This window comes from Sebastes umbrosus, chromosome 4 (genome assembly GCF_015220745.1).
Source record: "Sebastes umbrosus isolate fSebUmb1 chromosome 4, fSebUmb1.pri, whole genome shotgun sequence".
Lineage (NCBI taxonomy): Eukaryota > Metazoa > Chordata > Actinopteri > Perciformes > Sebastidae > Sebastes > Sebastes umbrosus.
This window is the reverse complement of record NC_051272.1, coordinates 31,774,922-31,791,549: the sequence shown is the minus strand read 5'-3', so window position 1 is coordinate 31,791,549 and position 16,628 is coordinate 31,774,922. Positions and strand designations below refer to the sequence as shown.

The 16,628-nt window shown below is 41.8% G+C and overlaps 1 protein-coding gene across 2 annotated transcripts in view; it reads left to right on the top strand.

The window, feature by feature from the left end:
- LOC119486218 (neural-cadherin-like) overlaps positions 1–16,628 on the top strand; it is a 110,381-nt gene that overhangs the window by 19,173 nt on the left and 74,580 nt on the right. The gene's annotated exons all lie outside the window — the stretch shown is intronic.

Genomic DNA, 16,628 nt, shown 5'->3' with positions numbered 1-16,628 from the left:
TACTGATGGAGCATTACTTTAAAAAAAATACTAATATGTTCATCCAACATTATCACAGATTTGGGGCATTAAAGTTGATTAATATTGGTCTTTACATATGTTAGACATAATCATAGATTTCCGTTGTTAACGTTGTAGCTCTTGATAGCAGATATTGTGTTAAATCGCGACGTGGTGGGGGAGTTTTAACTTGATTTCTCTCTCGCACAGTGGGTGACAAACATTGATCTTGTTTAATCTTGCTGGCCGGCTGCTAATGACGGGAGATGATGGTCGACACAGGACAGACTGCTCACTGGATTAGATATCTAAATGAGGACTTTATCCTCATCCTCTCTTCCTCTTCCCCCATTACCAATAAGCCAGACTGCTGTCACATGCTGAGTTACAGTTTAATGCATGTGACTAGTGCAGGGTGTGCAATGCAGACAATGGACAACCCATATGTATATTTTTTTGTCATTGTGCATTAAGCCTGCAGCGTTTACATTGGAGGAACACTGTCAGAGTCTGCTGCTCCATACTAATCTGCTGTATTTTTTGCAGAAATACATTTGCAATAATGCAACACAACATTATTGTACCTCTGCACAATAAGAGACAGTGATAGGGTGTTCCCAGAATGCCTCCCTCTCTGGTGTGCTAAACAAACACAGACCCATGGATTCAGTGATAGATTAATGCTGTCTCACCCATACACTGTGGCTTGTTTTCCCATTAAACCTGTGCAGCTCCCTCTGTTGCTTCTGCCTGGCCCTGGTCTAGCTGTGTGCGTACGTGTTTGTGTGGGTTGGCGTTCTCTGACCGTGCATGGGCTGTGTCCGTGTGTGTTTGTGTTTTTTTGCCTATATGTGTGCTTCTATGGAAAGATATCGAAAGGGCTCAGGGGACAACCCCCATCAATCACAAACTCCGAAGGAAATGGAGAGAGAGGGATGGAGGATGGAAAGAGAGACGGAGGTCGCCACAGGAAACAGCATTTGGAGAAAAGGAGAAGGGAGGTGGGGGGACAGAGGAAGAGTGGATGAAGGGATGGAGCAGTCCGGGCTGGCTCTGATTGAGCTGGGTAGTGTAGTTTATATCCTTTAGAGATAAGGCAGGGGAGCACTGCTCAGCAGCTTCCTCCCCCTGTAGCTTGAACTGAGCGTGATAATAAGAAAGCGTGAATGGGGCAAATTGAATTAATGCCGCGGCACACCATAAAAGCCCTAACTATAATGCATTTTAAAATCCTATAATGAGCAGAGAGCTAAAATAATTTCACACTCCAGTGAAGAAGATGGTCCTCTAACAGATTTTGGGCCTGGCTGACACTGCCAGGACTTTTGTCATTTAATGTGACTCTAGGTGCTATGTCGAAGTGATACTTACTCTTACTTCCTGGGGTACAGCAGTGTGGGGCAAACTTAGCGAACAAAGCATTCAAATTCCCGCAACACATGCGGGGCTTAATCAGAGCGGGGGAGCGGCTGCTTGCCTGCTGATGTCTCGCTTGGGTCAGCTTTACAGACTCGGGGTAAAACAGAGTTGCAGAGAGGGCACATCTGCCATGAAAGTACTCCCTCATTACTCTCCATTAACAGCCCATTCAGTGATGGGGACAGCGGCAGAAGTTGGACCTTATCCCGCTTGCGTCCGCACACACATCTGTGCCTTTTTCTACGTGTGCATACGCACGCTCATGCGTGTACGCACAGGCACAGATGTGTGCTTTCATATGTGCACACACAGGAACACACAAGGTATTTTTTTCCCGCCCTCACATGCTCTCAGCTCTCCCATCCTCATCATTAGAGTCGTACCGTCATAAAGCTGAAATTACCTCTCCATCATCAAACCGGGGAGAGAGAGAGAAAGATAGCTCTCTGACACACACTAACACTAACAGACGGGTGCTGATAGAGACTAATGACAAAATGAAAGCCTCTGGTATGAACAGTGCACTTTTCTGGCTGGAATGGATGAGAGCAACATGGCATCAATCGCTATTTCCTCTTCTCTTCTTTTTTCTTCTTTTCTCGACCTTCACGAGCATCAAACCCAACCCTGCTCACCATTCCTTGAGGAAAAGTAGTGTGTTTTTTTCTTCTTCTTGGGTTTCTTGGAACTCCTTACGCTTTCCACTTAACCCCAGGCAAGTGTAAGCTGAGGGGTTCATAAGGGCATCTCACTCATCTGCTTTCTACTGGAAACACGTACACACACACAGCTACTGTACATCAGTACACAAACAACACACACAAAAAGTGCGCCACGCTGACATCACATGCATACATGCACAGACAATTTCACACACGTGAAAGCCCACGAACGCACATGAATGCACAAACAAGGCACAATTCAATAAAAGTTCAATACATCACCAAACAGTACGATGCACACTCATGGTATATACAAGTTGGGAAAACATACACACCACATACAGTACATATCCAGAAGGAGGTGCAGAGCCTGGCAAGGAAAGGCCAAACAACAATTTATTCCTGCATACTTTGTATTGCAGTTGCACATCTGTGTCATTTGCAGTGCAGTGGGTTGGTGGGTGGAAGGGTGGGTGAGTGCACTGTACTGTACATATGCCTGAGTGCATATTATTTCTACACTAAGTGTCTGTTTGGATAGCAACTACATTGTTCCAGCACAGATTTGAGAATAGAGAGCACACTTCACAGCCAGATCTAATTATGTATGATATCACAGATAGTCGTGAAGATACAATACTTGACTACTAATGTAGTGCTTATGTAAATGTGAACTAACGCCTGGGTACAGTTCTTTCTCCCCCAGTTTCATTTGCGAAGAAGCAAGGAATCCCACTCACCGTCAATCACTTGTATTCACTATAATTTAATTTGAAAAGCTCTATTTGTTTATTTACCTTCACCTGCCCATCAGAAGAAAACAGAGCTCCATGGCATTTATAGCAGGGGTTCTCAAACTATTTGGGGCCAGGGAGCCCGTACAGGGGAGAACATTTTCCAATGACCCCTTCATAATCGTAACACCGATTAAGCATAACGCTTACTACCATTTGTACTCTTAGGGTGTTTTCACATACACTTGCGTCATCATCCACGTGTATTTGTTTATGTTGAGATCAGCTTTTCTAGCGGCAGAGCATCGTAAAACACTTCATTCAAACTTGACAGAAACAAAAAAAACGCACCAAAACCATCAGCGTTAGTCTTTCCAACAATCACCAACTCTAATTTGGTCAAAATAAACCCTTATTTTACTGAGTTTGTGAAATTATGTCGGCTCTACACATCGTTTCCCCCCCGCTGTCTCTCTCTCTCTGCGAGCTGAGCAGCTGAGCGGCTCTCGTTCTTCGGAGGCAGACCATTAAATTAGCGAAATAAAATAACAAGCATCGCCCAACCCCAATGCCTACTATTATCTAGGCTATATTTTAATGAACCTCTCGCCTGGCTTCTTGCTTTATCACCTACGGCCATGCAGTTCAGAGGATGAGATTGGCGCATGCTGCGCGCAGATACAGATTTCGGTGGAGACTGGCAGTGTTGAAAAAAATCCTGCCCTTTCACATCTACTCGCCGACTGCTAACGTTACTTGCGTTAAATAGCAGTCCACTTCCGTGTTTTGGTACGGTTGGCTTTCACACCTGACGCAAACCGTACCCGAGTACACATGAACCGTACTCCAGACCACCTCCAAAGCACCCTAATAGTGCTTTCACATCAGGGACTCGGGCCCGGATTCGAGTACACTTGACCCCAAAGTCCAGTTTGATTGATTAGTGTGAACGCTGCGTACCGTACTCGGGGACGGTTCGTCGATCTGTGCCCGAGTCCACTTGAAAAGGTGGTCTGGAGTACGGATCATGTGTACTCGGGTTCGGTTCGCAGTCAGGTGTGAAAGCCAACCATACAAAAACACGGAAGTGTTGGCCCCATTGTCACCGATACCTGATCCAGCTATTTGAGTCAGTATCTGATCTGTTATCGGTATCCGTGCATCCATACCCAAAGATAACGTGTGTGGGAATAATGGACACAATATGCTTGTTTTTATTGGTGCAAATGGTCCCCATTTGTATTTTTTAATGATACAGCACAATTTTATAATTTATAGCAAATTATTTTGCGGACCCCCTGGCAGAGTGCCATGGACCCCTGGGGGTCCTGGGGCCCCACTTTGAGAACCACTGATTTATAGAACTGAGATTTTAGCTTCTTATGTTGCCTTCCAGTCACTTTTTAGCCTTAAGATCTTTTCTTCTTACATAACAAGACAGATAGGGAGATAGGGAGCTTTGAACTCCCAATCTACAGTAATCTTACAGAATATGTACAGTTAAAAAAAAGTTGTTTTGTTTTGACTGTTTCAAAGTCTAGATAAGAGATAAAAGACAGTTGAGCATCTTCAATCAGGGCCTGGAAACTTTGAAGCCACTTGCTTTAAGAAATGTACACAGCAACACGGTGTCTTCTTTAAGGACACACCTGAAAGCCAATTATCTTTTCTTCAACAGTCAACGTGTTACTGCCCTCATTATTGCCGTAGGACTAATATTGATTTGTTGGGAGCACTGGGTCCTGTTGGCTTTGATGGTGTATTTAGCATTTGCTGAAATGGTGAGTGGACTATTAAGCCTGTTTATGTGTGTTGGTGCTGTTCCTCCGCTTTGTGGGTCTTGATGGGGAAAGTGTAGGCTTTACTGTTGGTGTTGCTGATGGTTTGTCAACTGTTGTATTGTCCATCTTGACAATTAAATGAACACTGCGACAGTTTTTTTTTGGGGGTGGGGGGGTTAATTAGTATGCATTGCTGCCTAGAGGCTGAGGCAGATAAGAATATCAATATCAACATGATCTCTGTGCATCTAGTGCAGACATGCTGAAGGTCAAGGATGTGTTTAGCAAGACGTTACTGTAGCTTAGCACAAAGGCTGTGGAAAACATTAGCCTGGCTAGTGAAATGTCAGCTTACAATGGGAAATATTAAAGGAACAATGTGTAACATTTAGGGTGATCTATTCGCAGAAGTAGATTATAATAATAAGTATGTTTTCTTTAGTACATAATCACCTGAAAATACAAATCATAGTGTTTTCGTTACCTTAGAATGAGCTGTTTATATCTACATATGGCCGCCATGTGTCTACAGTAGCCCAGAACGAACAAACCAAACACTGGCTCTAGCTAGGGCCATTCGCATTTTCACGTTTACACATCAGCCACCGTAGTTCTCCCACACGCTTGGCACACGGGAGAAGTTCAGTTGGTTGCAATCTGCAACCTCGCCAGCTAGATACCGCTAATATATTCTATTATATATAATAGAATCATGCTTTCTTTAGTATATAATCACCTGAAAATAAGAGTCAAGTGTACTCGAATCCGGGCCCGAGTCCCTGATGTGAAAGCACTCTTAAGGCTGCAGTTTGCCATGTTATGACTTGAGCATATTTTTATCCTAAATGCAGTACCTGTAAGGGTTTCTGGTTTCTGGTTTCAATATTTGTCATTGTTTTGTGTTGTTAATTGACTTCCAATAATAAATATATATATACATTTGCATACAGCAAGCATATTTTCCCACTCCCATGTTAATAAGAGTGTTAAATACTTGATGAATCTCCCTTTAAGTTACATTTTGAACAGATAAAAAATATGTGAAAAATATCTGATGAATTGAGATTAACTATGGAAAATCGTTTGATTAATTGCGATTAAATATTTTAATTGATTGACAGCCCTAATTGTCTTAGATTAAACCAGTGGTTGCCAAGGTTTTGCTTAACTCACATCTTTTCCCAGTAGCTACAAATTTGAAATAGTTAAGTTTAATTAGATGGTCTTTGAAGTATTTTTCATTAGTGTAAAACTGTAGCCAACATAGATTTCTATTGTTTGTATTACTGATGTAAACTGAATGTATCAGCAGTTGAATTAGTGAAGACCTTTCTTATCTTCCTCCATTAATGGCAGGAGAAAGCTTTGTCTCTCCATCTATATTCAATTCACACATTAGCATTTGATGTAAAGCTCAATATATCCTTGGTCGATCAACGGTCTTGACATTTCTCCATCAATGCAGGAGGGTACAATAACTGCTGGCACATATAGTGGAATTTTGTAATGTGGTGGCTATTGTCAAAGACTGTTATGTTCTCAGTGATATGACACATTCAAATATAGAATTGGATATTATTTTAAACATTTAGTTTCATTTCTTTGCTCACCATAAGTAAAAAATGACAGTGTTGAGCCTGTGGTGTGGAAGAAGCTGTTAACTGTGTGATTTCTCTTCATTACAACATACCGTGGCCAAGGTAAATGTGGGGTGAGGTGCAAAAAAGGGTTCTTTGTCAAAAGACCGATGTCAAGAGAGTTCGGGGACCGAGCATAAATTAAGTTTAGTGTTTGCACCTTGGAGGCCTGTGTGTCACAATAACTGTGATCACTTTGCAAAGACAGGAATGTTTGTACCCATCAACACACCTTTGTTTGGTTGCTAACGTGAAGGTTTGAAGAAGAATGTCTTCCATGGAGGTAGTTCGATGCAGAAGTGTTTGTGAAAAACATGTATTGTCATTGTAGGTTTCAAACACAGTCAGGTCTTTTTTTCCAGTATCTTTAGTCAAAGTCAATGATAAATATGTTCTCCTTTGTTTATAGGACTTGAGGCAACATAACCAACCATAACAACAAACGCAACCGTGGATCTTCTCGTGACGCTGAGTCCTTTGTGTGTTGCCGCATGACGATTATAACAACATGACTAAAAAGATCCACGACAGCATGACTCACATCCCTTTTAAGAGCAAGCCAAACACTTTGGTGGAATGGAAATTTGGAACTGGCTCCATTGACGACTATTGATCAAAGTAATCATCCCCCCCGGCCCTCCCTCCCCTGTGTTTAAATCAAGTATGTGAAGACTACTACGTCAGAAACGCTTTGAGGAGATGGTATGAAATCTTTATCTCAAAGCTGCAAAATATAAGATTCACAGCACAAAATGCCCTTATACTATCTGAAGGGGGGTTGGTAGGGTTCCTGATCAATCCTGATGACTCAGTTACTGCTTCCAGAAATTTCTGGCTGTCAAAAAAAAACCTCACTTTAAACCCGCACTCTTCAGCGATCTTGCCTGCTAACTGATCAGACATACTTAATTAATTAATTGCAAATTAATCACATTTTTTTCTGTTCAAAATGTACCTCAAAGGGAGATTTCTCAAGTATTTAATACTCTTATGAACATGGGAGTGGGCAAATATGCTTGCTTTATGAGAATGTATGTATATATTTATTATTGGAAATCAATTAACAACACAAAACAATGACAAATATTGTCCAGAAACCCTCACAGGTACTGCATTTAGCATAAAAAATATTCTCAGGCAACCACAGCTGTCAGTGTGTCAGTGTGCTGACTTGACTATGACTTGACCCAAAGCTTTATGTGATTATCATAAAGTGGGCATGGCTGTAAAGGGGAAACTTGTGGGTACCCATATCTTGAGGTCAGAGGTCAAGAGACCTCTTTGAAAATGGCCATGACAGTTTTTCCTCACCAAAACCATTATTAAAATGACAAATAGTCTTGGTACATGAGAAGCATTGCTAACAAAAAGCAGTCTCCGTAATGCAAGATTGCAATAATAATAACTACGATTACTCACAGTTGGCTTTTCAACCTCAAACTAATTCATCATTATTTGTTTACACCTCTAGTGGCAGGGGGTTTCATACATTATCTTTGTCTCATCACCACTAAACAATGTTTGCATAGTATATTCATTTGAATGTGGTTTCTGGGCTAAAACCTGAAAAGTTTCCACACAATGGAAGAAGGCCTGTTTTTCAGCACAGACATGACATTCTGATTACCTCAGTTGGGCAAATTTGCATCCTCATCTTTATGGCCAGCAGGGGTTTGATGAGTCATTTTCAAAGTGACTAAGGTTCCTGTCATGGATGTATTTTTGTTTCTCCTCTCTTCTGTCAGTTCATGTTCAAATGATGTCCGGTCAGCATGTTGCTTCAGCATGTTACTTAACTTAAAAGCTTTACGTGGCACAAGCTCAATGTCACAAGATACGCATCCTTGCATATACATTTTTTTAAGGCTGTCAATCGGTTAAAATATTTAATCGCGAATTAATCACACATTTTGTATCTGTTCAAAATGTACCTGAAAAGGGAGATTTGTTAAGTATTTAATACTCTTATCAACATGGGAGTGGGTAAATATGCTTGCTTTATGAAAATGTATGTATATATTTAGTACTGAAAATCAATTAAAGCTGAAGTAGGCGAGATTGGAGCAAATATCATTAAAAAAAGTTATTGTTATAAAACGGTCGTTAAATCGTTTTTTCATAACCTGAAAAAAATCATGTTCCTCTGTGTCCTCCGGTGCTCCTAATGGCATCGGCAAGATTCCACATACTGGAGGAAAACAAGCAGTAAGAGCTGATCTGAGGTCTGCTGTCCAGCTGCCGTCTATGAGAGCCCGATGTCAATCACTCGCGAACTCTGACCAAACGGTCAAACTAGGCAGCGCTGATCAAATATGAATCAATATTATGTTACGTTAATGCCTATTTCTCACCTCAAATGTTTTCAGAATTATCTTGTAGTGCATGGTTTAGCTGTAAAATGAGAAAATTTCGGCCATTGTGAAATCCGGTGAAGGAACGCCAAGTTCCGGTCACATGACCGGAGAACCGCCAATAGGAACGCTCTCTCAATGAAATGACCTGTGATTGGTCAAAGTCTCCCGTCACGGTCTACATTTTTCTAAAGCCTGAAAACAGAGCCATGAGGAGGTGCAGAAGTCTAGTTTTCTCTCAGAACACTTGAATTACAATATGCTGAAATGTTATTATGGAATTTTTGCCCAATGATGCCAAAAATATACTCAAATCATAACATGGCAAACTCAAGGTTCTCCTTGGAAAATAACCATGCCAGTTTTTCCTCGCCAAAATTTAGCGCAAGTTTGGTTATTTGTGTTATTTAACCTCCTGCGTGGTATTAATGCGTAAAAAAAAATTTGTGTTTAATGAATTATTATTATCGCGTTAACTTTGACAGCCCTACTTAAAAGCCTTATAAAAATCGCGTTTTCTCCAAAATGTGCTCTGCGGCTAAACATTTAGCTCATGCTCGACCGCATTTGCTTATGCTAGCTTCAAGTGAAGAGTGTAAAAGCTCACTGTGCAAGCTACTGTCGGCAGCTGCATGATACGTAGGAGAAGTATATGCAGTAAAGTTGGTATTGAATAACGTTGCAATTACCCAGTATTGGCCTTAAACCACAGGGACGTCTGAGTTTTCATTTTAACACTGAATGCTTTTGCCTGAGAGTTCTTGCACGTATGAGAGTAACTGTGTGTGTGTGTAGGCAGTGCTTACAGTCTTACGGGGGTTTAAGCCTTGGATGGAGGATCCCAAAGAGAGAAGAGTATAATGCATATAGGCCCTTCGTTGAGAATTCTTTAATGTGCCGCTGCTTATCTGTCCTTGTCTGCAGCTCTGGAGAGCAGCACACATTAAGTATCACCAGGGAAATGTGGCACTATATCTCTTACTCCTGTTTCTAAAGCAACACCTAGGCTGTGTGAATGGGAATCAATTAGGTGGAATACTAATTAAAAATCCCTATATAGATGATGTTTTAAAAAATGAGAATTATACAACTCACATGAGGCGAAACAGCTATACCTCCTACTATTCAGTCTGTCATCGGCATGCCAATAAATGCCCCTTCATAATTCTTTTTAAAGGATGATGTATTTTTTATTTGGCCGATATTAAAGCATAGATTATTCCAGTTTGTTATGGCTCTGTAAATGACGAGTAATAACAAGTTAGTCCTTGGGCAGGGTACCACAATGTGACCATTACCGGCAAATCTGCTGTTGTAGTTATATGTGTTATTGCAGTAAACTATTTGATTGAAATGTTGGAATCTTTGATTTAATGGTACAGCTGAACGTGGCCATGGCAGCTGTCAATCACTCGCAAACTCCAACCAAACGGTCAAACTAGGCAGCGCTGATCAAATATGAATCAATATTCTGTTATTGTAATGCCTATTTCTCGCATAAAATGTTTTCAGAATCATCTTGTAGTGTACTGTTTAGCTGTAAAATGAGAATGTTTCCTCCGGCTGGTGGGCGGTGCTTGGTATTTCCTCAACCGGTCTCAACATGGCTGCTGGGTCAAAATCTTTCTCATTTTACAGCTAAACAGTACACTACTAGATGTTTCTGAACACATTTGATGCGAGAAATAGGCATCACAGTAACAGAATATTGATTCATATTTGATCAGCGCTGCCTAGTTGATCGGAGTTTGCGAGTGATTGACAGCTGCTCAGAGAGGCAAGGCTCCAGCTCGGCTCTGATTGGTTGTTTTCCTCCGATCTGTGAAATCTTGCAGATGCCACCGGAGGAGACAGAGACACATGATATTTTTATTACCTGCCTCATGCACTACTGTCATGATCTAGTGACCATTTCATAAAAATAACTTTTTCTAATCATCTTTGCTCCAATTCTACCCACTGCTGCTTTAGTATGTATTACTGTGTGTAAAGAATTAAATGGAAAACGTCTCATAGATATGAAAGAGGGTTGCAGAATTTCCAAACACTGTATAAGTAATTTTGAATATTTCAACACAGTAAATATTGTGAAGATATTTGAGCATGCAAAGTCAAATACATAGGCCATGCAAATAAATCATAAGCCACAGTTGTTTAAAATGGACTTTGAAATATTTCAGCTAAATTATATTTTCTTTCCCTGAAGGCTATATACAGCGCCAGTATATCTCCATTGAACACTTGCTCCTCTCTAAATCCTCCTCATTTATGCAAGTGAATAGAAGTGAATAGGGCACATTTTTCTCTGCGTAAAGCAATAAAACAAAATGGATTGAATTACTTTTGTAATTCTTTTGGCTGAACTACTGTACAAGAAAAAAATGATCCCACCAGAGAGAGAGAGAGAGAGAGAGACTATAGCCGTCTGTGTCTGATGGGTGAGACCATCCATCCATCTATCTGTACATCCAACCATTTTCTGAACCACTTATCTTGTTCAGGGTCGTGCAGGGATTGAGCTAACCCCAGCATGCATCTGTGATTTGAGAGACACTGAACATCTTCAGTGAAAGAACTTTCAGAGAGTCTATGGCTTAGATGTACTACCAGAGTACTGCTGTGTGAATCTTTTGTGTTTTCTACTTGGCTCTCCATAGCCAGCTGTAGGTTATGCTTTCCATTGGATTGGTGAGTCACGCATTTACAGTATTATCTCTGCCAAGGCCAAGGGCCTTGGGAAGGAGGTTATGTTTTCATTGGCGTTGGTTTGTTTGTCTGTCTGTCTGTTTGTTTGTCTGTTAGCAGGATTACTCCAAAAGTTTGCGATGGATTTGAATGAAATGTTTTGGAGGAGTGGGGTGTGGCACAATGAACAATCCATTTTGGTGGCGATCCGGATCCAGACCCGGATTCACAAATTTTTTTATGGAGTCCGATCAGCCATAACATTAAGACCACAGGGTATAAAATATGCGCAGTTTAACTGATGACGCATTGATGACGCATGACCCCGTCTCCATCCTTCTTCCCTCTGAGAGCAGAGAGATACGTGTGTGGATGTGTGGCGAGACTCCGACGTGCGGCGGCAGCTGCTGTCCGTCCGCAGTGAGAAAGAAAAAAGCGGTAGATGACAGGATGAGAGATAACGTAGTGTAACGTTATAAAGACATAACAAAGCTGCTGAATGAGAGAGGCATCCGCCGATACGTTACACGGAAACACACCGTGTTAATAATAAGCCGACCACCTCACGGTAACGCCAGCTGGGAGCTGTGATCTGTTTTTAAAGTCACGCACCTCGTTGGAGGTCTGTGCCATTCTAGTCTATACATGCATTTATCCATTTTTTTTATCTATTTAAAGCTGGAGTGGGTAGAAATGGAGCAAGTTTGGTTTAAAAAAAGTATGTTATTTTTATAAAATGGTCACTATATCCTGACAGTAGTGTATGAGACAGGTAATCTAAAAGAAATCTTGTTCCTCTGTGTTCTCCGGTGCTCCTAATGGCATCTGCAAGATTTCACAGACCGGAGGAAAACAACCAATCAGAGCCGAGCCGGAGCCTGCCGTCTATGAGCAGCTGTCAATCACTCGAACTCCAACCAAACGGTCAAACTAGGCAGCGCTGATCAAATATGAATCAATATTCTGTTACTGTAATGCCTATTTCTCTCCTCAAATGTTTTCAGAAACATCTTGTAGTGTACTGTACAGCCATGTTGAGATCTCTTGAGGAAATACCACGCACCGCTCGCATATAAACTGTATGTATATCTCTCTCTCTCTCTCTCTCTCTCTATATATATATATATATATATATATATATCTATATAGATATATATATATATTTTTTTTTAAGACAGAATGATAGGCGCATAGACTAGTTGATTTTTTATAATTTACTGACTATTTGAAAAATCATGACCCATCCCTACCTGTGATTGGTTAAAGTCTCAAAGACATGTTAAGATTAGTTGAGGAAATACCAAGCACCGCCCACCAGCCGGAGCAAACTTTCTCATTTTACAGCTAAACAATACACTACAAGATGTTTCTGAAAACATTTGAGGCGAGTAACATGCATTACAGTAACAGAATATTGATTCATATTTGATCAGCACTGCCTAGTTTGACGGTTTGATCGGAGTTTGCGAGTGATTTACAGCTGTCTCCGTTAATGAACAGCCAATAGGAACGCTCTCTCTCTCTGAAATGACCTGGGACCAAAGTCTTCCGTCACAGGCTATTTTTTTAAAGCCTGAAAACAGAGCCATGAGGAGGTGCTTGTTGCCTACTGAAGCTTTAAATCTCACTGCTGTAGAAGTACAAGATTTTACAAGCTAGTAGCTACTGTGAGGGGTGTGGGAAGTTCATGGGACTGCACCAGTCTGAATCCCTGTGTGCAAGAACACTAAATGAATTGTGCCGAGGATATTAACGTCCACAAACACGCTTTTTGTTGAGAAGAGCTGGATGCAAATTGAGGAAGCAAAATGTTTGTCTGAGGAGTCAGAGCTGTATAGATCAGTGCTGCCAGTTAGCACTACAGTGTTGTTTATTGTGATGCATTCATTTAATCGATATTTCTGATTGAGCTCTTGTCACCTTGAAGGCCACTTGCTGTTGGCTCCAATTGTGTTGCAGTGAATGGGAAATTCTCGCAAAAATCATGATTTTTCTTCCACACAAGTGCTTCTTCTCATGTGTCCTGGTGGCTATTTTAAAAAGGATGGTTCCCTTGAAGCTTTAAAACATGGTCTGACGGTTTGGGGGCCTCTACCTGTCCACATAAGCTCCTTTCCTTCTGGACAAAAACCCCCACCAACACCCACTAACATCTGGCTTTTGTCTCCACTGGGAATGGTTACAATCAGCATTCATTCCCTGGATTCTGCAGTAGTCACAGTGGTATTCATTGGCTCCAGCTCCGATTGGCAGCGATGGAAACATGACACCAGGGTGGACACGCAAATGTTCGCCCCTTTTCCGGCGCTTTCTTTTTTTTCTCCTCAGCCACAAATTCCGTCCATCTCCGTCCAAGCAGCGCTCTAACCTCGTTCCAAATTATTCACCACTGAGTTTGAAGAGGGACTGAATAAGAGATGTAGAGAAGAAGCAACCACTGTAACATTTCCGTTGACCTTCATGCTGCTTTCTACTGTTTACTTAACCATGTTGTCCGGCGCGTTTGTGACGTCGAACGTGACACACCAGAAAAAACACAAAAGGCATACTCGTCTACTGGCAATGGGCGTGTTTTCCCGCGTTTAAAAAACCTGCATATACGCACACATTTTGGTGGGAAAAGGGTATTAGTTAACTGATGCTGATGCTACGTCCATATTTTTTTACATGCTGTGTTACATATATGACTTATTTTTTATTTCCATTATCAATAAAAGCATGTGCCACAATCCTGTTGCAGATGTAGTTGCTAAAAGACACATACTGGCTGCTTTATCGTACACTATTATGTGGGCTTTCTGCAGAGATGCAGATTCGGAGTAAGAAAAAAAATTGTGCAGAACTTGAAGACGTCTACCATTTCTAATTGGCTGTTTACATGGTTAGTGTGTCAGCCTTTCTGAGCCGCAGAGTCCAGCGTGTGTGGCGTCGGGATCCCTGAGTTAATAGATTTCTGTCCCCGGTGCTTTTAGCGTGTTGATCTCCTGCTGACGGCTTCACACTCTGCTTTAAGCGCAGAGATGGGGGTGGGTGGGGGGTGGGAGGCTTAGAATAGAGCCTCCTTAACACTGCAAACATTTGGTTAATGTACCTTATTACTCCCCCATTGAGCTGATTTTCACTTTCCATTCACTCGCTGCTCGGAAAAGCACCACTGAAATTCCATGTCTCGCACGGGCCATTGATATTTATGCTTGCAGACGCAATTTGTTTAATTCCACACAGAAATATTTGGATCTTAATTTCCTCCCTCGTTGGACGTAGGAGGAACAAGGGGTTCATAAGAAGACCCTCTGATATTTATTACACTGTATGTTCTATATCTTAATTTCCTCCTCTTGTGGACTGTGCACTGCTGCTGTATGTTTCCTTTCCAAACATGGATGCTCCCAGCATCTTTTGTTGTGCTGCGCCGCTTGTTGTGCTTCCCTTGTGCTCTCGTCTCTGTAATGTTATTTTACGTTCACCGCTAAGCATCACACAATACTCCATCCTCCACGCCGCCTGCCTCTTCCTCCTCTCTGTCTCTTTCCCTTCCTCTGTAGATATTTGTGTTTCTGTATCTGTGCCTCTCTCCTTCACTCTGTTTCCTCTCATCCCCCTTCCCACACACACACTCAGTGTCTTTGTACTGTGGGCAGTGTACATGTGCACAGAAGCACTTGAGACAACTTTGTTTGTTTTTTTCATACCGGCAAGCCACTTAGCAGCTTTATATAGCAACTACCCAAGGAGAGGATTAACAGCAGGAGACATCAACAGGCAGGCTTGCAGTGATATAGAGCACACACTCACATGCAACTTGCACGCACACACCTGCAAACACTCCACTGAGCCTTGGTCAAACACACAGCGCACCCCTGCCGTCCACCTTTTTTTGCGTTATATTGTTATGTTAGTCATCCAGCAGATGCTCTTATCCTTACGGGACCGTGGCGTACAGTATAGAGCGGCTTTTCATCACATTGAGCGAGCAGAAAGCATATTTGACTTTGAAAAATCCAGTAGAGCCCGTGAGCCTTCTGCCGCGCCCGGTTATTTGATCACATCTTTTGTCTCGGTCAGCTGGGGCAGGTTGTGTCGGTTTGGTGCTCATGGGGCATCGCTCACAGCCGCTGCACGCTTAACTCACCAGATCAGAGAGAAATCACACACGTTTCCTGCCTTCGGAACATGCAGCGTGCTCGCTTGCCTGTGCGCACAAGCAGTCTCTCACCTCACAAACACACACACACACACACACACACACAGACACACTAGTACATTCTTCATTATCATTCCAGAGCTGATAGGCTCTAATTATCTGCCTTGGCTCTGATTAGTCTCTCTGTAACAAGCTAATTAGATGGAGCCTTGTAAAATCATCACCATCATTACCACAGAGACATGGTTGGGAAAGACACCAACAAGCAAGAGGCACGGGATGTGTCTTGCACTGCTCCCCGCTAAGATTTGATAGTCAACTAAATGTTAAGTGCCGGAGCTCTGATTTCTTTTTGATTAAGTGCCTTTTAAAACTCTCTACTCTACTGCAAACGAATCTTTATCCTTTCTCATTATTCATCACGAAAGGATTGTTCTGTCTTACAGGGCAGGATGATCTGGCTTAAATTGCATAAACTGCCGCTGTCGACATTTCAGAAGATAGCATCTGAACATTGATTAGTTTCTCTGCCCCCACGTAACAGTGGCTATTTATCCAGAAACGAACTATCGTCAGATCCCAGTCAGAACTTTCCTCTGCGCAGAGCAACTTTAAAGCCTGAGCAGAAAGCTAGATTAATTCTCTCCTCTAGCTCCTTCCTCCCTCCGTTATTATCCCTCTAACAATCCTTTTAGGAGCTGTCACACACTTTATAGCTATTGTGTTTCAGCTGTGAACACTCCAGAGCTGGTCTGTAGTGCAACACATTGTATTTTCCATCAAAAATGCATCTTAACTGTAAGCCAGTTAAAAGAGAAATGGGAAATTGTGATCTCAGCATCTGTTTTCTGCTTTCCAACTCATTTGAGCGAACACTACTGTAGGTGCTGTAAAAGATTTATTACAGCAATTCGTTCACTTTGAAGATTTTATACCATTCGCCGTATGAATGTACCACTCATTACCAATGTAGAGTTTTCTATTATCGGCTATAATCGACTTTGAAGAGACATTAAGCTACCTAATATTAGGGAAACCAGCAAAGTACAAACGGTTTTGTACAGCGACAGCACATCTGTTATGTCGGCCCTCAGCTAGCGAAAGGATGCACGGCAAACTCCTGCTGCTTTTGTCTTGGATTAAAAAGTACAGATATAGCCGGTGGTCACACACAGGAGAGCTTTTACATAATGGGATTTGAAATCCATAGTTACT